Source organism: Oncorhynchus keta, chromosome 19 (genome assembly GCF_023373465.1).
Source record: "Oncorhynchus keta strain PuntledgeMale-10-30-2019 chromosome 19, Oket_V2, whole genome shotgun sequence".
Classification (NCBI taxonomy): Eukaryota; Metazoa; Chordata; class Actinopteri; order Salmoniformes; family Salmonidae; genus Oncorhynchus; species Oncorhynchus keta.
Genome location: NC_068439.1, coordinates 1,281,903 through 1,308,436, shown reverse-complemented (window position 1 = coordinate 1,308,436; position 26,534 = coordinate 1,281,903). Strand labels below are relative to the sequence as shown.

The following is a 26,534-nucleotide window of genomic DNA, read 5'->3' as shown; positions in this document are numbered from 1 at the left end:
TTACCTGAGACCAGGGCCCTATTCCCTGTATAGTATATTACCTGAGACCAGAGCCCTATTCCCTGTATAGTATATTACCTGAGACAGCGAAACAAACAGCGAGTAGCAGCAGTGTTCAAAGGGGAAGGGGGGCGATGTAAATTGTCCGGAGGCGATTTTTATGAATTGTTCAGCAGTCTAATGGCTTGGGGGGTAGAAGCTGTTAAGGAGCCTTTTGGTCCAAGACTTGGTGCTCCGGTACCGCTTGCCGTGCTGTAGCAGAGAAAACAGTCCAGAACTTGGGTGACTGGAGTCGCTGACAATTTTATGGGCTTTCCTCTGACATTGCCTTATATAGGTGCTGGATGGCAGGAAACTTGGCCCGAGTGATGTACTGGGCCGTACGCTCTACCCTCTGTAGTGGCTTACGGTCAGATGCCGAGCAGTTACCATACCAGGCGGTGATGAAACCGGTCAGGATGCTCTCGATGGAGCCATCCCTCTTCTGGCCAGTCTCTCAGGAGGAAGTCATGGAGCCATCCCTCTTCTGGCCAGTCTCTCAGGAGGAAGTGATGGAGCCATCCCTCTTCTGGCCAGTCTCTCAGCAGAAAGTCATGGAGCCATCCAGCTTCTGGCCAGTATGACAGCAGAAAGTCATGGAGCCATCCCTCTTCTGGCCAGTCTCTCAGGAGAAAGTCATGGAGCCATCCCTCTTCTGGCCAGTCTCTCAGCAGAAAGTCATGGAGCCATCCAGCTTCTGGCCAGTATGACAGCAGAAAGTCATGGAGCCATCCCTCTTCTGGCCAGTCTCTCAGCAGAAAGTCATGGAGCCATCCCTCTTCTGGCCAGTCTCTCAGCAGAAAGTCATGGAGCCATCCCTCTTCTGGCCAGTCTCTCAGCAGGAAGTCATGGAGCCATCCCTCTTCTGGCCAGTCTCTCAGCAGAAAGTCGTGGAGCCATCCAGCTTCTGGCCAGTATGACAGCAGAAAGTCATGGAGTCATCCCTCTTCTGGCCAGTCTGACAACAGAAAGTCATGGAGCCATCCCTCTTCTGGCCAGTCTCTCAGGAGGAAGTCATGAAGCCATCCTGCTTCTGGCCAGTCTCTCAGCAGAAAGTCATGGAGCCATCCCTCTTCTGGCCAGTCTCTCAGGAGGAAGTCATGGAGCCATCCCTCTTCTGGCCAGTCTCTCAGGAGGAAGTCATGGAGCCATCCTGCTTCTGGTCAGTCTCTCAGGAGGAAGTCATGGAGCCATCCCTCTGCTGGCCAGTCTCTCAGGAGGAAGTCATGGAGCCATCCAGCTTCTGGTCAGTCTCTCAGGAGGAAGTCATGGAGCCATCCCTCTTCTGGCCAGTCTCTCAGCAGGAAGTCATGAAGCCATCCTGCTTCTGGCCAGTCTCTCAGGAGGAAGTCATGGAGCCATCCCTCTTCTGGCCAGTCTCTCAGGAGGAAGTCATGGAGCCATCCTGCTTCTGGTCAGTCTCTCAGGAGGAAGTCATGGAGCCATCCCTCTGCTGGCCAGTCTCTCAGGAGGAAGTCATGGAGCCATCCAGCTTCTGGTCAGTCTCTCAGGAGGAAGTCATGGAGCCATCCCTCTGCTGGCCAGTCTCTCAGGAGGAAGTCATGGAGCCATCCCTCTTCTGGCCAGTCTCTCAGCAGGAAGTCATGGAGCCATCCCTCTGCTGGCCAGTCTCTCAGGAGGAAGTCATGGAGCCATCCTGCTTCTGGTCAGTCTCTCAGGAGGAAGTCATGGAGCCATCCAGCTTCTGGCCAGTCTCTCAGGAGGAAGTCATGGAGCCATCCTGCTTCTGGTCAGTCTCTCAGGAGGAAGTCATGGAGCCATCCCTCTTCTGGCCAGTCTCTCAGGAGGAAGTCATGGAGCCATCCCTCTTCTGGCCAGTCTCTCAGCAGACAGTCATGGAGCCATCCCTCTTCTGGCCAGTCTCTCAGGAGGAAGTCATGAAGCCATCCTGCTTCTGGCCAGTCTCTCAGGAGGAAGTCATGAAGCGATCCTGCTTCTGGCCAGTCTCTCAGCAGACAGTCATGGAGCCATCTCTCTTCTGGCCAGTCTCTCAGCAGAAAGTCATGGAGCCATCCCTCTTCTGGCCAGTCTCTCAGCAGAAAGTCATGGAGCCATCCAGCTTCTGGCCAGTATGACAGCAGAAAGTCATGGAGCCATCCTGCTTCTGGCCAGTCTCTCAGGAGGAAGTCATGAAGCGATCCTGCTTCTGGCCAGTCTCTCAGGAGGAAGTAATGGAGCCATCCCTCTTCTGGCCAGTCTCTCAGGAGGAAGTCATGAAGCCATCCTGCTTCTGGCCAGTCTCTCAGCAGAAAGTCATGGAGCCATCCTGCTTCTGGCCAGTCTCTCAGGAGGAAGTCATGGAGCCATCCAGCTTCTGGCCAGTATGACAGCAGAAAGTCATGGAGCCATCCCTCTTCTGGCCAGTCTCTCAGGAGGAAGTCATGGAGCCATCCTGCTTCTGGTGAGTCTCTCAGCAGGAAGTCATGGAGCCATCCAGCTTCTGGCCAGTCTCTCAGCAGGAAGTCATGGAGCCATCCTGCTTCTGGCCAGTCTCTCAGCAGGAAGTCATGGAGCCATCCAGCTTCTGGCCAGTCTCTCAGCAGGAAGTCATGGAGCCATCCTGCTTCTGGCCAGTCTCTCAGGAGGAAGTCATGGAGCCATCCTGCTTCTGGCCAGTCTCTCAGGAGGAAGTCATGGAGCCATCCAGCTTCTGGTCAGTCTCTCAGCAGGAAGTCATGGAGCCATCCTCTTCTGGCCAGTCTCTCAGGAGGAAGTCATGGAGCCATCCAGCTTCTGGCCAGTCTCTCAAGAGGAAGTCATGGAGCCATCCAGCTTCTGGCCAGTCTCTCAGGAGGAGGTCATGGAGCCATCCAGCTTCTGGCCAGTCTCTCAGGAGGAAGTCATGGAGCCATCCAGCTTCTGGCCAGTCTCTCAGGAGGAGGTCATGGAGCCATCCAGCTTCTGGCCAGTCTCTCAGGAGGAAGTCATGGAGCCATCCCTCTTCTGGCCAGTCTCTCAGGAGGAAGTCATGGAGCCATCCCTCTTCTGGCCAGTCTCTCAGGAGGAAGTCATGGAGCCATCCCTCTTCTGGCCAGTCTGACAGCAGGAAGTCATGGAGCCATCCCTCTTCTGGCCAGTCTCTCAGCAGGAAGTCATGGAGCCATCCCTCTTCTGGCCAGTCTCTCAGGAGGAAGTCATGGAGCCATCCCTCTTCTGGCCAGTCTCTCAGGAGAAAGTCATGGAGCCATCCCTCTTCTGGCCAGTCTCTCAGGAGGAAGTCATGGAGCCATCCAGCTTCTGGCCAGTCTCTCAGGAGGAAGTCATGGAGCCATCCCTCTTCTGGCCAGTCTCTCAGGAGGAAGTCATGGAGCCATCCAGCTTCTGGCCAGTCTCTCAGGAGGAAGTCATGGAGCCATCCTCTTCTGGCCAGTCTCTCAGGAGGAAGTCATGGAGCCATCCCTCTTCTGGCCAGTCTCTCAGGAGGAAGTCATGGAGCCATCCAGCTTCTGGCCAATCTCTCAGGAGGAAGTCATGGAGCCATCCTGCTTCTGGTCAGTCTCTCGGGAGGAAGTCATGGAGCCATCCTGCTTCTGGTCAGTCTCTCAGGAGGAAGTCATGGAGCCATCCTGCTTCTGGCCAGTCTCTCAGGAGGAAGTCATGGAGCCATCCTGCTTCTGGTCAGTCTCTCAGGAGGAAGTCATGGAGCCATCCCTCTTCTGGCCAGTCTCTCAGCAGAAAGTCATGGAGCCATCCCTCTTCTGGCCAGTCTCTCAGCAGAAAGTCATGGAGCCATCCCTCTTCTGGCCAGTCTCTCAGCAGAAAGTCATGGAGCCATACTGCTTCTGGCCAGTCTCTCAGCAGAAAGTAATGGAGCCATCCCTCTTCTGGCCAGTCTCTCAGCAGAAAGTAATGGAGCCATCCCTCTTCTGGCCAGTCTCTCAGCAGAAAGTAATGGAGCCATCCCTCTTCTGGCCAGTCTCTCAGCAGAAAGTCATGGAGCCATACTGCTTCTGGCCAGAAGTAATCTACCAATGCCGCTTCATTCATTAATTTGCCGTTTGTAATGCAATGGGCTTTAGCAATTATTGTTTTATCAGTTACTGAGTTCCTCAAAATGAATTTGTTAATTAGTTAGAACAGTCAGAACAGTTCATTTGAAAATAAGGTCAAAGACAGTGTTTCCCATGTATTCATTACTAGCACAATGTTTTAACTCACTGATGTTCTTATCCCTGAGAGAGGGAGTACTACAATACTACTAACAGCCAGCAGTTTATCCCTGAGAGAGGGAGTACTACAATACTACTAACAGTCAGCAGTTTATCCCTGAGAGAGGGAGTACTACAATACTACTACTAACAGTCAGCAGTTTATCCCTGAGAGAGGGAGTACTACAATACTACTACTAACAGTCAGCAGTTTATCCCTGAGAGGGAGTACTACAATACTACTAACAGCCAGCAGTTTATCCCTGAGAGAGGGAGTACTACAATACTACTACGAACAGTCAGCAGTTTCCCTGAGAGAGGGAGTACTACAATACTACAACTAACAGTCAGCAGTTTATCCCTGAGAGAGGGAGTACTATAATACTACTATTAACAGTCAGCAGTGTATCCCTGAGAGAGGGAGTACTACAATACTACTACTAACAGTCAGCAGTTTATCCCTGAGAGAGAGAGTACTACAATACTACTACTAACAGTCAGCAGTTTATCCCTGAGAGAGGGAGTACTACAATACTACTAACAGTCAGCAGTTTATCCCTGAGAGAGGGAGTACTACAATACTACTACTAACAGTCAGCAGTTTATCCCTGAGAGAGGGAGTACTACAATACTACTACTAACAGTCAGCAGTCTATCCCTGAGAGAGGGAGTACTACAATACTACTAACAGCCAGCAGTGTATCCCTGAGAGAGGGAGTACTACAATACTACTACTAACAGTCAGCAGTTTATCCCTGAGAGAGGGAGTACTACAATACTACTACTAACAGTCAGCAGTTTATCCCTGAGAGAGGGAGTACTACAATACTACTAACAGTCAGCAGTTTATCCCTGAGAGAGGGAGTACTACAATACTACTACTAACAGTCAGCAGTTTATCCCTGAGAGAGGGAGTACTACAATACTACTACTAACAGTCAGCAGTTTATCCCTGAGAGAGGGAGTACTACAATACTACTAACAGCCAGCAGTGTATCCCTGAGAAAGGAGTACTACAATACTACTAACAGTCAGCAGTTTATCCCTGAGAGAGGGAGTACTGCAATACTACTACTAACAGTCAGCAGTTTATCCCTGAGAGAGGGAGTACTGCAATACTACTAACAGTCAGCAGTTTATCCCTGAGAGAGGGAGTACTGCAATACTACTACTAACAGTCAGCAGTTTATCCCTGAGAGAGAGAGTACTACAATACTACTAACAGCCAGCAGTTTATCCCTGAGAGAGGGAGTACTGCAATACTACTAACAGTCAGCAGTTTATCCCTGAGAGAGAGAGTACTACAAGACTACTAACAGCCAGCAGTTTATCCCTGAGAGAGGGAGTACTACAAGACTACTAACAGTCAGCAGTTTATCCCTGAGAGAGAGAGTACTACAAGACTACTAACAGTCAGCAGTTTATCCCTGAGAGAGAGAGTACTACAAGACTACTAACAGTCAGCAGTTTATCCCTGAGAGAGAGAGTACTACAAGACTACTAACAGCCAGCAGTTTATCCCTGAGAGAGGGAGTACTGCAATACTACTAACAGTCAGCAGTTTATCCCTGAGAGAGGGAGTACTGCAATACTACTAACAGTCAGCAGTTTATCCCTGAGAGAGAGAGTACTACAAGACTACTAACAGTCAGCAGTTTATCCCTGAGAGAGGGAGTACTGCAATACTACTAACAGTCAGCAGTTTATCCCTGAGAGAGGGAGTACTGCAATACTACTAACAGTCAGCAGTTTATCCCTGAGAGAGGGAGTACTACAAGACTACTAACAGTCAGCAGTTTATCCCTGAGAGAGAGAGTACTACAAGACTACTAACAGTCAGCAGTTTATCCCTGAGAGAGAGTACTACAAGACTACTAACAGCCAGCAGTTTATCCCTGAGAGAGGGAGTACTGCAATACTACTAACAGTCAGCAGTTTATCCCTGAGAGAGAGAGTACTACAATACTACTAACAGTCAGCAGTTTATCCCTGAGAGAGGAGTACTACAAGACTACTAACAGCCAGCAGTTTATCCCTGAGAGAGGAGTACTACAATACTACTACTAACAGTCAGCAGTTTATCCCTGAGAGAGGGAGTACTGCAATACTACTACTAACAGTCAGCAGTTTATCCCTGAGAGAGGGAGTACGGCAATACTACTACTAACAGTCAGCAGTTTATCCCTGAGAGAGGGAGTACTACAATACTACTACTAACAGTCAGCAGTTTATCCCTGAGAGAGGGAGTACTACAATACTACTACTAACAGTCAGCAGTTTATCCCTGAGAGAGGGAGTACTACAATACTACTACTAACAGTCAGCAGTTTATCCCTGAGAGAGGGAGTACTACAATACTACTACTAACAGTCAGCAGTTTATCCCTGAGAGAGGGAGTACTACAATACTACTACTAACAGTCAGCAGTTTATCCCTGAGAGAGGGAGTACTACAATACTACTACTAACAGTCAGCAGTTTATCCCTGCGAGAGGGAGTACTACAATACTACTACTAACAGTCAGCAGTTTATCCCTGAGAGAGGGAGTACTACAATACTACCACTAACAGTCAGCAGTTTATCCCTGAGAGAGGGAGTACTACAATACTACACATGGCGTGCGTCCTTATTATTGAATTCCGATAGCCATTTGTAAGATGTTAGAATAACCGTCCACATTTACTTTTCTCAGCCAACAAGATGAGTAACGAACAGCCACATCACGAGCCTGTCAATCTACTACAGCACAAAAGTTAACCTGTTCTATTGGCCAGCTTGTCATTCTGTGCAAAGAAACAGACAGACTCTGGGACAGTTGTAGGAGATGAATCCCAAATTCAATCAACCAGTAGGCCTAGACTTCATAAAAACACAACATTAAAAAGCAATGAGTCTGATACAACAGCTCAGAACATTTAGATAATAACTATTTTTAACTATTTTTTCATTATAAAGCACAGCAATGCGCACAAGGCAGCAGGCCACATATACAAATGTTCCTTCCATTATGCAATTAGCAGGAAAACACTTGTCAAAGGTACACTGCACATGATAGATGGAAATATCTGATAATATGACTGGGATTATCAACAACTAGCCAGTGTTACAAATATGACTGGGATTATCAACAACTAGCAAGTGTTACTAATATGACTGGGATTACCATGGGTTACTAATATGACTGGGATTATCATGGGTTACTAATATGACTGGGATTATCATGGGTTACTAATATGACTGGGATTATCATGGGCTACTAATATGACTGGGATTATCATGGGTTACTAATATGACTGGGATTATCATGGGTTACTAATATGACTGGGATTATCATGGGTTACTAATATGACTGGGATTATCATGGGTTACTAATATGACTGGGATTATCATGGGTTACTAATATGACTAGGATTATCATGGGTTACTAATATTACTGGGATTATCATGGGTTACTAATATGACTGGGATTATCATGGTTACTAATATGACTGGGATTATCATGGGTTACTAATATGACTAGGATTATCATGGGCTACTAATATGACTGGGATTATCATGGGTTACTAATATGACTAGGATTACCATGGGTTACTAATATGACTAGGATTATCATGGGCTACTAATATGACTGGGATTATCATGGGTTACTAATATGACTGGGATTATCATGGGTTACTAATATGACTAGGATTATCATGGGCTACTAATATGACTGGGATTATCATGGGTTACTAATATGACTAGGTTTATCATGGGTTACTAATATGACTAGGATTATCATGGGTTACTAATATGACTAGGATTATCATGGGTTACTAATATGACTGGGATTATCATGGGTTACTAATATGACTAGGATTATCATGGGCTACTAATATGACTAGGATTATCATGGGTTACTAATATGACTAGGATTATCATGGGCTACTAATATGACTGGGATTATCATGGGTTACTAATATGACTAGGATTATCATGGGTTACTAATATGACTGGGATTATCATGGGTTACTAATATGACTAGGATTATCATGGGCTACTAATATGACTAGGATTATCATGGGTTACTAATATGACTAGGATTATCATGGGTTACTAATATGACTGGGATTATCATGGGTTACTAATATGACTAGGATTATCATGGGCTACTAATATGACTGGGATTATCATGGGTTACTAATATGACTAGGATTATCATGGGCTACTAATATGACTGGGATTATCATGGGTTACTAATATGACTAGGATTATCATGGGCTACTAATATGACTGGGATTATCATGGGTTACTAATATGACCAGGATTACCATGGGTTACTAATATGACTAGGATTATCATGGGCTACTAATATGACTGGGATTATCATGGGTTACTAATATGACTGGGATTATCATGGGTTACTAATATGACTAGGATTATCATGGGCTACTAATATGACTGGGATTATCATGGGTTACTAATATGACTAGGTTTATCATGGGTTACTAATATGACTAGGATTATCATGGGTTACTAATATGACTAGGATTATCATGGGTTACTAATATGACTGGGATTATCATGGGTTACTAATATGACTAGGATTATCATGGGCTACTAATATGACTAGGATTATCATGGGTTACTAATATGACTAGGATTATCATGGGCTACTAATATGACTGGGATTATCATGGGTTACTAATATGACTAGGTTTATCATAGGCTACTAATATGACTAGGATTATCATCAACTAGCATGGGTTGCTAATATGACTAGGATTATCATCAACTAGCATGGGTTGCTAATATGACTAGGATTATCATCAACTAGCATGGGTTGCTAATATGACTAGGATTATCATCAACTAGCATGGGTTGCTAATATGACTAGGATTATCATCAACTAGCATGGGTTGCTAATATGACTAGGATTATCATCAACTAGCATGGGATGCTAATATGACTAGGATTATCATCAACTAGCATGGGATGCTAATATGACTAGGATTATCATCAACTAGCATGGGATGCTAATATGACTAGGATTATCATCAACTAGCATGGGATGCTAATATGACTAGGATTATCATCAACTAGCATGGGATGCTAATATGACTAGGATTATCATCAACTAGCATGATATGCTAATATGACTAGGATTATCATCAACTAGCATGAGATGCTAATATGACTAGGATTATCATCAACTAGCATGGGATGCTAATATGACTAAAATTGTGCCTTTAACTAATGGACAATGAAAGAAAGTTGATTTGAAAACCATTAGAACGTGAGTGAAATATGCTACTGGTTTCAATGGCATATGGAAGTAATAATTTCCTCCACATTTCTATGGTCTGATTTTGGCTACTTTGAAAGACATGCCTCATAATATGTAGTAAAACTTTCAGGTTTCAAACAACTAAACGTTTTCAAAATGCAGACTGCCTCCAGCTCATTGCAAAGTGGAGTGTGACACTCTGAAAGCCTGCCAACAACCGCTGCTTACACACTTGAATGGCAAATGGGAAGCGCGCTACAATTACCAGTTGAGAAATAAAAACAGTAGCCCTTTTCAATCGTGGCCATCAAAACTGTTTTTAACACACGATTGCATTTATAACTATTATGCAATGATTGGGCTTATAAAAGCACATTTCAGTCCAGCAGCAACGAACAAGCGGTTTGAGGAGCTGTCGAAGCAGCTCTCACAGTGTCTGACTGATTTTCCACTCAAATTAGGCGCTGTATATGTATGCTATGCTCGTGTGATAAATAAGATGAAAAATGCATGTGCCAATTTAATTCCACAAAATTATGCAAATTAACCTATAGACCGATAAGCATGACCGGTCAAATTTATTTCCATTAATAGGCTAAAAATTATTATTTTGTAATTAATTGTTTTTTTCTTCTGCCGGACAAATGACCGGCGCCAATTTTATTTATCGTTTTTTGATTATCGTTTTTTGGGCCAAAAGCAACTATTACCGGCTACCGGAAATACTGCCCCACACACCACACACCTCACAGCTCAGAGAGAAAGTACAGCAACAGGCTACTTACAGTCAGCAGCAGTGAAGTTGGGCAGCGAGTCGTAACTCTTCTCTACGTTCATGATGTCCTGGAGGTGGAGAGAGAGGGAGGAAGGGAGGGAGGAAGGGAGGGAGAGAGAGGGAGGGAGATGGAGAGAGGGAGGGAGATGGAGAGAGGGAGGGAGAGAGAGAGAGAGGGAGGAAGGGAGAGGGAGGAAGGTAGAGAGAGAGAGAGAGAGAGAGAGAGAGAGAGAGAGAGAGAGAGAGAGAGAGAGAGAGAGAGAGAGAGAGAGAGAGAGAGCGAGAGAGCGAGAGAGCGAGAGAGAGAGAGAGAGAGAGAGAAGGGAGGGAGGGAGGGAGAGAGGGGAGGGAGAGAGGGAGGAAGAGAGGGAGAGAGAGAGAGGGAGGAAGGGAGGGAGAGAGGAGGAAGGGAGGAAGAGACAGAGGGAGGAAGAGACAGAGAGAGGGAGGAAGGGGAGGGAGAGAGGGAGGGAGAGGGGGAGGAAGGGAGGGAGAGAGGGAGGAAGGGAGGGTGAGAGGAAGAGAGGGAGGAAGAGAGAGAGAGAGAGAGAGAGAGAGAGAGAGAGAGAGAGAGAGAGAGAGAGAGAGAGAGAGAGAGAGAGAGAGAGAGAGAGGAGGGAGGGAGGGAGGGAGGGGGAAGAGGGAAGAGGAGGGAGGGAGGGAGGGAGGGAGGGAGGGAGGGAGGGAGGGAGGGAGGGAGGGAGGGAGGGAGGGAGGGAGGGAGGGAGGGAGGGAGGGAGGGAGGGGAGGGAGGGAGGGAGGGAGGGAAGAGGAGAGAGGGAGGGAGGTGGAGAGAGGGAGGGAGGGAGGTGGAGAGAGGGAGGTGAGGGAAGAGAAGAGGGAAGAGAAGAGAGGAAGGGAGGGAGGGAGGTGGAGAGAGGGAGGAAGGGAGGGAGAGAGGGAGGAGAGGGAAGAGAAGAGGGAAGAGGAGAGAGGAAGGGAGGGAGGGAGGGAGGTGGAGAGAGGGAGGAAGGGGGAGGGGGAGGGAGAGGGGAGGAGAGGGAGGAGAGGGAGGAAGGGAGGGAGGGAGGGAGGGAGGGAGGGAGGGAGGGAGGGAGGGAGGGAGGGAGGGAGGGAGGGAGGGAGGGAGGGAGGGAGGGAGGGAGGGAGGAATTAAACCAGGAAAAAGGGAGCAGCAAATTAAACTAATTTCTCTTCCTACACCATTCCTTCCTTCCCTGAACCTTCTTTATTCACTGTCAATGTTCCAAATGGCACCCTATTCCCAATGTAGTGCACTACTTTGGACCAGGGCCCTATGGCACCCTATTCCCAATGTAGTGCACTACTTTGGACCAGGGCCCTATGGCACCCTATTCCCAATGTAGTGCACTACTTTGGACCAGGGCCCTATGGCACCCTATTCCCAATGTAGTGCACTACTTTGGACCAGGGCCCTATGGCACCCTATTCCCAATGTAGTGCACTACTTTGGACCAGGGCCCTATGGCACCCTATTCCCAATGTAGTGCACTACTTTGGACCAGGGCCCTATGGCACCCTATTCCCAATGTAGTGCACTACTTTGGACCAGGGCCCTATGGCACACTATTCCCTATTTAGTGCAGTAATTAATTTATCCTATTAAAAACACATCAAATGGATTATCAGAGTGACACATCGTTCAGTAATGTAATTTACATGTCTAGTATGAAGATGTTGCCTCAGAACGCGCAGTGACATGTTGCCTCAGAACGCGCAGTGAGATGTTGCCTCAGAACGTGCAGTGAGATGTTGCCTCAGAACGTGCAGTGACATGTTGCCTCAGAACGTGCAGTGACATGTTGCCTCAGAACGCGCAGTGACATGTTGCCTCAGAACGCGCAGTGACATGTTGCCTCAGAACGCGCAGTGACATGTTGCCTCAGAACGCGCAGTGACATGTTGCCTCAGAACGTGCAGTGACATGTTGCCTCAGAACGTGCAGTGACATGTTGCCTCAGAACGTGCAGTGACATGTTGCCTCAGAACGTGCAGTGACATGTTGCCTCAGAACGTGCAGTGACATGTTGCCTCAGAACGTGCAGTGAGATGTTGCCTCATGTTGCCTTGGTTTGAATGTTTTTCACCATTAACGATATCACAATCAGCTCAGCAACAGTTGGAGTTTGGGCACTAGATGTAGGCCTAGTTGTTCATTATATTAAATCTGTGCATTTTAGTTCATTGAAATTCTTCAAGGCAATGAAAAAGTAGCGGTATGTAGGATGTGCTGGATAACAGTTGAGGTCCACCCCACACTGACTGGGGCAATCCACCATCGTAGTGTACTGTGTTAGCTTCTAACGTTCAGAGTAAAAACTCGCGGACACTACGTTCGACCAAGTTTATTCTCCCAGAGAATCAATACAGCTGCATTAGACAAAGACCTTTTCACACAAGCAGTGATATAACCCTTCCTCCTGAGTCTCCTCCTACCCATCTGGCAGTGATATATAACCCTTCCTCCTGAAGCAGTGATATATAACCCTTCCTCCTGAGTCTCCTCCTACCCATCTGGACAAGCAGTGATATATAACCCTTCCTCCTGAGTCTCCTCCTACCCATCTGACAAGCATGATATATAACCCTTCCTCCTGACTCCTCCTACCCATCTGCAAGCAGTGATATATAACCCTTCCTCCTGAGTCTCCTCCTACCCATCTGGACAAGCAGTGATATATAACCCTTCCTCCTGAGTCTCCTCCTACCCATCTGGACAAGCAGTGATATATAACCCTTCCTCCTGAGTCTCCTCCTACCCATCTGGACAAGCAGTGATATATAACCCTTCCTCCTGAGTCTCCTCCTACCCATCTGGACAAGCAGTGATATATAACCCTTCCTCCTGAGTCTCCTCCTACCCATCTGGACAAGCAGTGATATATAACCCTTCCTCCTGAGTCTCCTCCTACCCATCTGTACAAGCAGTGATATATAACCCTTCCTCCTGAGTCTCCTCCTACCCATCTGGACAAGCAGTGATATATAACCCTTCCTCCTGAGTCAAGCAGTGATATATACCCTTCCTCCTGAGTCCCTCCTACCCATCTGGACAAGCAGTGATATATAACCCTTCCTCCTGAGTCTCCTCCTACCCATCTGGACAAGCAGTGATATATAACCCTTCCTCCTGAGTCTCCTCCTACCCATCTGGACAAGCAGTGATATATAACCCTTCCTCCTGAGTCTCCTCCTACCCATCTGTACAAGCAGTGATATATAACCCTTCCTCCTGAGTCTCCTCCTACCCATCTGTACAAGCAGTGATATATAACCCTTCCTCCTGAGTCTCCTCCTACCCATCTGTACAAGCAGTGATATATAACCCTTCCTCCTGAGTCTCCTCCTACCCATCTGTACAAGCAGTGATATATAACCCTTCCTCCTGAGTCTCCTCCTACCCATCTGTACAAGCAGTGATATATAACCCTTCCTCCTGAGTCTCCTCCTACCCATCTGTACAAGCAGTGATATATAACCCTTCCTCCTGAGTCTTCCTCCTGACCCATCTGTACAAGCAGTGATATATAACCCTTCCTCCTGAGTCTCCTCCTACCCATCTGTACAAGCAGTGATATATAACCCTTCCTCCTGAGTCTCCTCCTACCCATCTGTACAAGCAGTGATATATAACCCTTCCTCCTGAGTCTCCTCCTACCCATCTGGACAAGCAGTGATATATAACCCTTCCTCCTGAGTCTCCTCCTACCCATCTGGACAAGCAGTGATATATAACCCTTCCTCCTGAGTCTCCTCCTACCCATCTGGACAAGCAGTGATATATAACCCTTCCTCCTGAGTCTCCTCCTACCCATCTGGACAAGCAGTGATATATAACCCTTCCTCCCTTCCTCCTGAGTCTCCTCCTACCCATCTGGACAAGCAGTGATATATAACCCTTCCTCCTGAGTCTCCTCCTACCCATCTGGACAAGCAGTGATATATAACCCTTCCTCCTGAGTCTCCTCCTACTGGAGAAGTTGTATTTGACCCCTTGTTTTAGGCACTAAACTTTCTCCATAAATTGGTTTACCTGGTACGGGGGGGACCTTCAGATGAGTCTTGTGGGGCATGTGGGCATCCTAGATCAAAACAAGAGTCTCATCTTTCCACCGAGTGGTCAAACCGTTCGGAGAAGACCGATTTAGCTCTGACACCTTTACCGCGAAAATTCTAGCAGAAAGGTTCATGTAGAACAGATATGATCCTCGGTCCTCAATAATAGGGAGTTATTTTGAGCACTATAAAATACATTTCTATCTGCACGGCTCTGTAACCGTTCTCCCAACTGAATACACCCCTTGTGGTCAATTGGTTTTACAGAGTAGAAATATAAACATAGAAATACAATGAATAGAATGGGTTTGGAACCTCTATTCCTGGCAATCTGACTAGTGAACTCATGCGTGAAATCGCTTCCTGGTATTGTGATGAAATCATTTCCATGGTAATGTAGAATGTTTATTCACATGAATTTTAACTGATGTGGCTCATGTAATGGAATGTATTTTATGTCATGTCAGTTCAGTTGATTCAACAAATCACAGCACAGATTGATGCGTACACTTCCTGCTTTTACTTCCTGCTTTGCTCATATCCCCATAATGCCATCATTGGCTTGAAAGAGGACACCTCCGTTATACTCATTCTAGTGTAAAGACTGGTATCAGTATGACCTAAATGCACAGTATGCACAATAGGACAGCTCTTGAATGGACTGATTTGAGACTACGGTTCTGTCCTAAACAGAGCCCTATGCACTTATAGACCTTATAGACCAGAGCACTATGGACGTACATGGACCTTATAGACCAGAGCCCTATGGACCTTATAGACCAGAGCCCTATGGACGTACATGGACCTTATAGACCAGAGCCCTATGGACCTTATAGACCAGAGCCCTATGGACCTTATAGACCAGAGCCCTATGGACCTTATAGACCAGAGCCCTATGGACCTTATAGACCAGAGCACTATGGACCTTATAGACCAGAGCACTATGGACCTTATAGACCAGAGCACTATGGACCTTATAGACCAGAGCACTATGGACCTTATAGACCAGAGCACTATGGACGTACATGGACCTTATAGACCAGAGCCCTATGGACCTTATAGACCAGAGCACTATGGACGTACATGGACCTTTTGACCAGAGCACTATGGACCGTATAGACCAGAGCACTATGGACGTACATGGACCTTTTAGACCAGAGCACTATGGACCTTTTAGACCAGAGCCCTATGGACCTTATGGACCAGAGCCCTATGGACCTTATGGACCAGAGCCCTATGGACCTTATAGACCAGAGCCCTATGGACCTTATAGACCAGAGCCCTATGGACCTTATAGACCAGAGCCCTATGGACCTTATAGACCAGAGCCCTATGGACCTTATAGACCAGAGCACTATGGACCTTATAGACCAGAGCACTATGGACCTTATAGACCAGAGCCCTATGGACGTACATGGACCTTATAGACCAGAGCCCTATGGACCTTATAGACCAGAGCACTATGGACGTACATGGACCTTTTAGACCAGAGCACTATGGACCTTTTAGACCAGAGCCATATGGACCTTATAGACCAGAGCCCTATGGACCTTATAGACCAGAGCCCTATGGACCTTATAGACCAGAGCCCTATGGACCTTACAGACCAGAGCCCTATGGACGTACATGGACCTTTTGACCAGAGCACTATGGACCTTTTAGACCAGAGCACTATGGACATTTTAGACCAGAGCACTATGGACCTTTTAGACCAGAGCACTATGGACCTTTTAGACCAGAGCCCTATGGACCTTATAGACCAGAGCACTGTGGACGTACATGGACCTTTTAGACCAGAGCACTATGGACCTTATAGACCAGAGCACTATGGACGTACATGGACCTTTTAGACCAGAGCACTATGGACCTTTCAGACCAGAGCACTATGGACCTTTAGACCAGAGCACTATGGACCTTTTAGACCAGAGCACTATGGACCTTTTAGACCAGAGCACTATGGACCTTTTAGACCAGAGCACTATGGACCTTTTAGACCAGAGCACTATGGACCTTTTAGACCAGAGCACTATGGACCTTTAGACCAGAGCACTATGGACCTTTTAGACCAGAGCACTATGGACCTTTTAGACCAGAGCACTATGGACCTTTAGACCAGAGCACTATGGACCTTTAGACCAGAGCACTATGGACCTTTAGACCAGAGCACTATGGACCTTTAGACCAGAGCACTATGGACCTTTTAGACCAGAGCACTATGGACCTTTTAGACCAGAGCACTAGACCAGAGCACTATGGACCTTTAGACCAGAGCACTATGGACCTTTTAGACCAGAGCACTATGGACCTTTTAGACCAGAGCACTATGGACCTTTTAGACCAGAGCACTATGACCTTTTAGACCAGAGCACTATGGACCTTTAGACCAGAGCACTATGGACCTTTTTTTAGACCAGAGCACTATGGACCTTTTAGACCAGAGCACTATGGACCTTTTAGACCAGAGCACTATGGACCTTTTAGACCAGAGCACTATGGACCTTTTAGACCAGAGCACTATGGACCTTTTAGACCAGAGCACTATGGACCTTTTAGACCAGAGCACTATGGACCTTTTAGACCAGAGCACTATGGACCTTTTAGACCAGAGCACTATGGACCTTTTAGACCAGAGCACTATGGACCTTTTAGACCAGAGCACTATGGACCTTTTAGACCAGAGCACTATGGACCTTTTAGACCAGAGCACTATGGACCTTTTAGACCAGAGCACTATGGACCTTTTAGACCAGAGCACTATGGACCTTTAGACCAGAGCACTATGGACCTTTTAGACCAGAGCACTATGGACCTTTTAGACCAGAGCACTATGGACCTTTTAGACCAGAGCACTATGGACCTTTAGACCAGAGCACTATGGACCTTTTAGACCAGACCAGACCAGAGCACTATGGACCTTTAGACCAGAGCACTATGGACCTTTTAGACCAGAGCACTATGGACCTTTTAGACCAGAGCACTATGGACCTTTTAGACCAGAGCACTATGGACCTTTTAGACCAGAGCACTATGGACCTTTTAGACCAGAGCACTATGGACCTTTTAGACCAGAGCACTATGGACCTTTTAGACCAGAGCACTATGGACCTTTTAGACCAGAGCACTATGGACCTTATAGACCAGGGCCCTATGGACCTTATAGACCAGGGCCCTATGGACCTTATAGACCAGGGCCCTATGGACCTTATAGACCAGGGCCCTATGGACCTTATAGACCAGGGCCCTATGGACCTTATAGACCAGGGCCCTATGGACCTTATAGACCAGGGCCCTATGGACCTTATAGACCAGAGCCCTATGGACCTTATAGACCAGAGCCCTATGGACCTTATAGACCAGAGCCCTATGGACCTTATAGACCAGAGCCCTATGGACCTTATAGACCAGAGCCCTATGGACCTTATAGACCAGAGCCCTATGGACCTTATAGACCAGAGCCCTATGGACCTTATAGACCAGAGCCCTATGGACCTTATAGACCAGAGCCCTATGGACCTTATAGACCAGAGCCCTATGGACCTTATAGACCAGAGCCCTATGGACGTACATGGACCTTATAGACCAGAGCACTATGGACGTACATGGACCTTATAGACCAGAGCACTATGAACGTACAGTGGGGAGAACAAGTATTTGATACACTGCCGATTTTGCAGGTTTTCCTACTTACAAAGCATGTAGAGGTCTATAATTTTTTATCATAGGTACACTTCAACTGTGGGAGACAGAATCTAAAACAAAAATCCAGAAAATCACATTGTATGATTTTTAAGTAATTATTTTGCATTTTATTGCATGTATGGTCTGAGGATCTCATCTCGGTACCTAATGGCAGTCAGGCTACCTCTGGCGAGCACATGGAGGGCTGTGCGGCGCCCCAAAGAAATGACACCCCACACCATGACTGACCCACCGCCAAACCGGTCATGCTGGAGGATGTTGCAGGCAGCAGAACGTTCTCCACGGCGTCTCCAGACTCTGTCACGTCTGTCATGTGCTCAGTGTGAACCTGCTTTCATCTGTGAAGAGCACAGGGCGCCAGTGGCGAATTTGCCAATCTTGGTGTTCTCTGGCAAATGCCAAACGTCCTGCACGCTGTTGGGCTCTAAGCACAACCCCCACCTGTGGACATCGGGCCCTCATTCCACCCTCATGGAGTCTGTTTCTGACCGTTTGAGCAGACACATGCACATTTGTGGCCTGCTGGAGGTCATTTTGCAGGGCTCTGGCAGTGCTCCTCCTTGCACAAAGGCGGAGGTAGCGGTCCTGCTGCTGGGTTGTTGCCCTCCTACGCCCTCCTCCACGTCTCCTGATGTACTGGCCTGTCTCCTGGTAGCGCCTCCATGCTCTGGACACTACGCTGACAGACACAGCAAACCTCCTTGCCACAGCTCGCATTGATGTGCCATCCTGGATGAGCTGCACTACATGAGCCATTTGTGTGGGTTGTAGACTCCGTCTCATGCTACCACTAGAGTGAAAGCACCGCCAGCATTCAAAAGTGACCAAAACATCAGCCAGGAAGCATAGGAACTGAGAAGTGGTCTGGTCACCACCTGCAGATCCACTCCTTTATTGGGGGTGTCTTGCTAATTGCCTATAATTTCCACCTGTTGTCTATTCCATTTGCACAACAGCATGTGAAATTTATTGTCAATCAGTGTTGCTTCCTAAGTGGACAGTTTGATTTCACAGAAGTGTGATTGACTTGGAGTTACATTGTGTTGTTTAAGTGTTCCCTTTATTTTTTTGAGCAGTATAGTAGGAGAAGGGGTGACTACAGTAGATATATTATATATAGTAATAGTATATAGTATTATAGTACCTCCATGATGCTGATATAGTAGGAGAAGGGGTGACTACAGTAGATATAGTATATAGTATTATAGTACCTCCATGATGCTGATATAGTAGAAGGGGTGACTACAGTAGATATATTATATAAAGTAATAGTATATAGTATTATAGTACCTCCATGATGCTGACATAGTAGGAGAAGGGGTGACTACAGTAGATATATTATATAGTATTATAGTACCTCCATGATGCTGACATAGTAGGAGAAGGGGTGACTACAGTAGATATATTATATAGTATTATATTACCTCCATGATGCCGATATAGTAGGAGAAGGGGTGACTACAGTAGATATATTATATATAGTAATAGTATATAGTATTATAGTACCTCCATGATGCTGATATAGTAGGAGAAGGGGGTGATCCGGAGGCCTTTGACCATGATGTCTGACAGGTGGTAGGGGTAGAGCATCAGGTGATCTCGGCTGTACTTCAGCAGCTCCTCATAGTACTTCCTCTCATCCTTCCTCACGTGTCTCACTGGACAGACATGGGGGAGAGGACAGACACACTCAGATCAGATAGGGACAGGTTGGGACAGACAGATCAGATAGGGACTGATAAGGACAGAGACAGACAGATCAGATAGGGACTGATAAGGACAGTCAGAACAGATAGGGACTGATAAGGACAGAGACAGTCAGATCAGATAGGGACAGGTTGGGACAGACAGATCAGATAGGGACTGATAAGGACAGAGACAGACAGATCAGATAGGGACTGATAAGGACAGACAGATCAGATAGGGACTGATAAGGACAGAGACAGACAGATCAGATAGTGACAGGGCAGGACAGAGACAGTCAGATCAGATAGGGACAGGTTAGGACAGTCAGATCAGATAGGGACTGATAAGGACAGAGACAGTCAGATCAGATAGGGACTGATAAGGACAGATCAGATAGGGACAGGTTAGCACAGACTGATCAGATAGGGACAGGTTAGGACAGACAGATCAGATAGGGACAGGTTAGGACAGAAAGATCAGATAGGGACAGGTTAGGAAAGACAGTCAGATCAGATAGGGACTGATAAGGACAGACACTGTGATCAGATAGGGAAAGAAAGCTAGTCCATTAGGCCTACTGACAACTTAAAAAACAATAATAATAGTAGATACTTTCAGATACATAGGGCCCCCTAATAATGCACTGTAAGTACTGAGCAATACAATTATTTATCATTGGTTATAAATTGGCCTTCAGAAAGTATTCACACATTGACTTTTTCCACAATGGTCATGAAATGTTATGATATTTGAAAGAAACCATATGAAAGTTTTTCATACATAATATAATGACAAGTTTACACTATAAAAAATGAAAAGCTAAAATGCCTTCAGTCAATAAATATTCAACCCATTTTTTATGGCAAGCCTCAAGTTCAGGAGAAAAGAAATGTGCTTGACAAGTTATATTATAAGTTGCATGGACTGTGTGTAATAGTAGTGTTCAACATGATTTTTTAATGACTACCTCCTCTCTGTACCCCACACATACAGATAATTGTAAGGCCCCCCAGTCGAGCAGTGAATTTCAAACACAGATTGAACCACAAAGATCAGGGAGGTTTTCCAATGCCTCACAGAGAAGGGCTCCTATTGGTAGATGGGTAAAAAAACAGACATTGAATATCCCTTTGAGCATAGTGAAGTTATTAATTACACTTTGGATGTGTCAATACTGCTCAGGGATTTCACCATGAGGCCAATGGTGACTTTAAAACAGTTACAGAGTTTAATGGCTGTGATGGGAGAAAACTGAGGATGGATCAACAACATTGTAGTTACTCCACAATACTAACCTAAATGACAGAGTGAAAGGAAGGAAGCAACAAGGCAGTAAAGTCATACTGCAAAACATGTGGCAATACAATTAACTGTTTGTACTGAATACAAAGTGTTATGTTTGGGGCAAATATAATACAACACATTACTGAGTACCACTCTCCATATATTCAAGCATAGTGTTGGCTGCATCATGTTATGGGTATGATGGTAATCGTTCAGGACTAGGGAGTTTTTCAGGATAAAAAAAGAAAAGGAATGATGCCAAGCAAAATCCTAGAGAAAAACCACCTGGTTCAGTCTGCTTTCCAACAGACACTGGGAGAGGACAATAACCTAAAACACAAGGCCAAATAACACTGGAGTTGCTTACCAAAAGAGTGAATGCTCCCGAGTGGCTGGGTAACAGGTTTGACTTAAATCTGCGTGAAAATCTATGGCAGGACGTGAATTTTACTTTCTAGCAATGATCAACAAGCTTGAAGAATTATAATGGGCAAATGTTGCACAATCCAGGTGTGGACAGTTCTTTGACACTTACCCAGAAGCACTCACAGCTGTACTTGCTGCCAAAGGTGCTTCTAACATGTATTTTGTCAGGGGGTTAAATACTTATCTAAATCAAGATATTATCGTGTTTTATTTTTCATAAATGTTTTACAAATGTCCACTTTGACAGAGTATTTTGTAGTGATGCACCGATATGACATTTTTGGCCGATACCGATACCCGATATTTTCCTTGACAAAAAAACCTGCAACTGATAACCGTTATTTACAATTTTAGCGACCTTTTAAGGATTCTAGTTAAATGGTTAACACATGTAACGGATGTGAAACGGCTAGCTTAGTTAGCGGTGGTTCTGATGTAACGGATGTGAAACGGCTAGCTTAGTTAGCGGTGGTTCTGATGTAACGGATGTGAAACGGCTAGCTTAGTTAGCGGTGGTTCTGATGTAACGGATGTGAAACGGCTAGCTTAGTTAGCGGTGGTTCTGATGTAACGGATGTGAAACGGCTAGCTTAGTTAGCGGTGGCGCTAAATAGCGTTTCAATCGGTGACGTCACTTGCTCTGAGACCTTGAAGTAGTAGTTCCCCTTGCTCTGCAAGGGCAACGGCTTTTGTGGAGCGATGGGTAACGATGCTTCGTGGGTGACTGTTGTTGATGTGTGCAGAGGGTCCCTGGTTCGCGTGGCGGAGATCTTTGTGGGCTATACTCGGCCCTGTCTCAGGATGGTTGGTGGTTGAAGATATCTCTCTAGTGGTGTGGGAGCTGTGCTTTGGCAAAGTGGGTGGGATTATATCCTGCCTGTTTAGCCCTGTCAGATGGGGCCAGTGTCCCCTGACCCCTCCTATCTCAGCCTCCAGTATTTATGCTGCAATAGTTTGTGTGTTGGGGGGCTAGGGTCAGTCTGTTATATCTGGAGTATTTATCCTGTCTTATCTGGTGTCCTGTGTGAATTTAAGTACGCTCTCTCTAATTCGCTCTTTCTCCCTCTCGGAGGACTTGAGCCCTAGGACCATGCCTCAGGCCTACCTGGCATGATGACTCCTTGCTGCCCCCAGTCCACCTGGCCGTGCTGCTGCTCCAGTTTCAACTGTTCTGCCTGCGGCCATGGAACCCTGACCTGTCCACCGGACATACTACCTGTTCCAGACCTGCTGTTTTCAACTCTCTAGAGACAGCAGGAGCGGTAGAGATACTCTGAATGATAAGGTGAATGCACCAATTTGTAAGTCGCTCTGGATAAGAGCGTCTGCTAAATGACTTAAATGTAAATGCTATGAAAAGCCAACTGACATTTACTCCTGTTGCACCCTCGACAACCACTGTGATTATTATTATTTGACCCTGCTGGTCATTTATGAACATTTGAACATCTTGGCCATGTTCTGTTATAATCTCCACCCGGCACAGCCAGAAGATGACTGGCCACCCCTCATAGGAAGAAACCTGGAGAGGAACCAGGCTATGTTTTGGCCTTTCTATGGAGTTTTTCCTAGCCACCATACTTCAACACCTGCATTGCTTGCTGTTTTGGGTTTTATGCTGGGTTTCTGTACAGCACTTTGTGACACCAGCTGATGTAAGAAGGGCTTTATAAATACATTTGATTGATTGTTTGATTGATTGATTAGCCACAATAGTGTGTATTCATTAGCATCACTGTCAATGACATACTTTTATTTTGAAGGCAAAACGCAAATTCCACTATTGTGCGTGCCTAATCCTTATTGTGGCAAGCTTCACAACATATAACTCGGTCCAGTTGAGCCTCACGAGCCAGATGAAGCTAGCAGGCTGCTTATAACATTAGCTTTGGTTTAAGTAGCTGGCTAGATATTTATTATTTATTTATTTTCATGAACTGAAGTTCAATTTAAATAGGCGAACAACAATACTCACAAGGATTCCTAAATCATTGCTAAGAATAATGAAGATGACTGCAGTGTCTACTGGTCATTGTATTTAGGCTGGTTGTATTGGAGTTAGCTAGGTACCAAGCTAAAGCTAGCTAGCTACCCCAGAAGTTGCAGTCAAACAAATGAGGTTTTATTACCAACGCGGTATTGTAAACATCAGTCGTGGCCGGTGTTTGCTTGTTTGCAGACTTTTTTGTACAGCTTGACAGTGCTACTGTATCTTTTCTGACACGTAAAGACCCAAACGGAGTTCCATAGTAGGTATGTCGTGAAGCTAATCACAGTGACGCTATTACTGTGCAACTCCGGTAGGGCAACAACTGAAAAATAGGGCACTTGGTTGTGTGTACCGGTGCTCAACCAGTCAGCGAAAGCCAACGGTTGATTGTCAAGGGCAATGAATTCCATTATCTTGCAGTTAATGGATTTCGCCTTTGAGTTGTCTCGCTGAAATGTTCTTACTCTTTCCAATGACTGCTCGACTTGTTGACTGCTCGATCCACACAGCAGACATTGTGGACCAGGTTAGGAATGCTGTGTTGCATGTGTAGCGCAACATTTTACGTAATTACGTAATGTCCCTACGTTATATAGGTATGCACGGCAGCTTTGAAATCGGTTTTGCACATTAGGCGTTAAACTAGACACCGGCCGATACCAATGTTGGCATTTTTAGCTAATATCGGCCGATTCTGATATGTTCACCATCATGTATCCCTAATATTTTGTGTAGATTTACAAAAAAAAAAAATTAAATCCATTTTAATCCCACTTTGTAACACAACAAAATCTGGAAAAAGTCAAGGGGTGTGAACACTTTCTGTGCTTGCCCTGAAATGAGGGGTGGATATTGTAGTCTACAACATAGTTATTCTGACAAGCCTGAGACTTCCATGCATTCCACTCCTCCCATGCTGACTCCTCCCATGCTGACTCCTCCCATGCTGACTCCTCCCATGCTGACTCACCTAGGTTATTGCGGAACCTTAGCTGGTTGCGGATACTGTACAACTGCACATGTTTCTCATATTCACGCTGCGAGTTCCCAACACTCTGTAAATGAAAACAGGACATTTAAATGCACTAATATACAAATTAAATAAAATTTTAATTTGTCACATGCCCCGAATACAACAAATGTAGACCATACCGTGAAATGCTTACTTAGGAACCCATTCCCAACAATTCAGTTAAAAAGACAATTAACAAATAGATAAAAAGATAATAGTAACACAAAATAATAATGAGGCTAAATACAGGCTATATACAAGGAGTACCGGTACCAAGTCAGTGTACTGGGGGACGAGGTCGTTGGGGTGATTGATTGAGGTCATTTGCATATGTAGGTTTGGTTAGGTGATTGAAATACTATGTGTACATGTAGGGGTGTAGGTAGGGGGTGAAAAGCAGAACGTCCAGGTAGCCGTTTAATGAACTGTTCATCAGTCTTATGGCTTTGGGGTAGAAGCTGTTCAGGAGCCTTTTGGTCCCAGACTTGGATCGCTCCGGTACTGCTTGCCGTGCGGTAGCAGAGAGAACAGACTGACTTGGTTGGTTGGAGCCTGATCATTTTTAGGACCTTTCTCTGACACTGCCTGGTATAGAGGTCCTGCATGGCAGTCTGTAAGCGCTACCCTCTGTACAATAACATACACAGTATGTATTAAAGCCTACAGAAATGTAGAGGTGATTGAATATTGCATTATACACAATGCATTCAATCTCATTCATACCGCTGCTCTAAAAAAAAAAGATGTCTCTGACATCTCGGCATAGTAGCTCAACACTTATGATGAGGTGGGATTTATTAACGGTATGTGGTAGTTATGAATAGATAATTGCGGTATTATAACTACATTTCTTTGCTGATCAAAAACATTTCGAGTAACCCTAGTTGCTTGACATGGTTGATAATAGGTAACACAATGCAGCTCATTTTCATTCGGCCGCTAGCTGATAGCTGTTCAGCTATAATCATGACATTACACCAGCTGTCAAAATCACGTGATTAAGAATTAGCTGCTTTACCAAGTGAGGCAGTCAGCTAGTTAGGTAACGGAGCGGTGCTCTGACGATGCTTTCAGGTGAACGACTAAATCAGTTGCTAATGAACCCACGGGAGAAAGTTTACATCTTGTCAGTTAACTAGCTGGCTGTGAATAGCTTTTTAGCTGGATCAGGGGTTCCCAAACGTTTCGGTTTCTTTTGCCCTAACACTACACAGCTGATTCAAATAACCAAAGCTTGAATGATGAGTTGGTCATTTGAATCAACTGTGTATTGTTGGGGGGGACGTATGGGAAACCCTGAGCTAGATGAAATACCTGTTTGACATTTGCTGGTAGCTTGTTCCACGGATAATTCTGCCTAATGTGAAATTCCACGTCCGTGTTCATCGCTAACTAGTTTGAATCGGGATCCACGAAACGAACAACAGCGGGTTTTCCAAGATGACTTATAGAAAATACCGAAACATAAAAAATATTTAAAAAATAAATGTATACAGTAACTTAATAATCCGAATGTTTCAGATCTGAAAATAGCAATTTTTTCACCCCTTTTTAATAAATGTCCACTTCCTTGTTGTATTTTGGAACGATCGTTCGTCACTTCCGTCCGAGGCGTAACCAACGGAAACATGGCGGTTGATGTGATCACATGACAGAATGATTATACAGTCAAACTTACTACATTTTCTTGTTACGGAAGTAAGGAAGCAACTCAAATGGTTGGCTCCATTCCAGCAATGTGTACTGACCTTGTAAAATACGTGGCCTGTATTATTTCATATTTCTTACATAGAGCATTTATTTTATTTGTTATTTTACCTTTATTTATACAGGTTTTTTCTCATTGAGATAATATCTCTTTTCCAAGAGAGACCTGGTCTAGCATAGTGGTCATATAAACTGTCTTGCTAGTGGCTACAACTGTCAAACTATCACACCTGTCCACATGAAACTGGTCTGACAAGGTCTAATTGAGATTTTTATATATATAAACGTATTAGATATAAATAAATAATAACCAGTGTCGATTTTACATTTACATCTAAAATGCGAACTAAAAAAAAATGGTTTTAGATGCATGCCAGCAAAGCCACTACAAAACAACACTAACTTATTCCATCTAAGAATGATGGAGGCCACTGTGTTCTTGG

At 45.4% G+C, this 26,534-nt stretch overlaps 1 pseudogene; it reads right to left on the bottom strand.

The window, feature by feature from the left end:
* Nucleotides 1-25,976, bottom strand: part of LOC118381944 (protein FAM91A1-like) — a 152,676-nt pseudogene extending 126,700 nt beyond the window's left edge.
* Between the last annotated feature and the right edge of the window lie 558 nt (nt 25,977-26,534).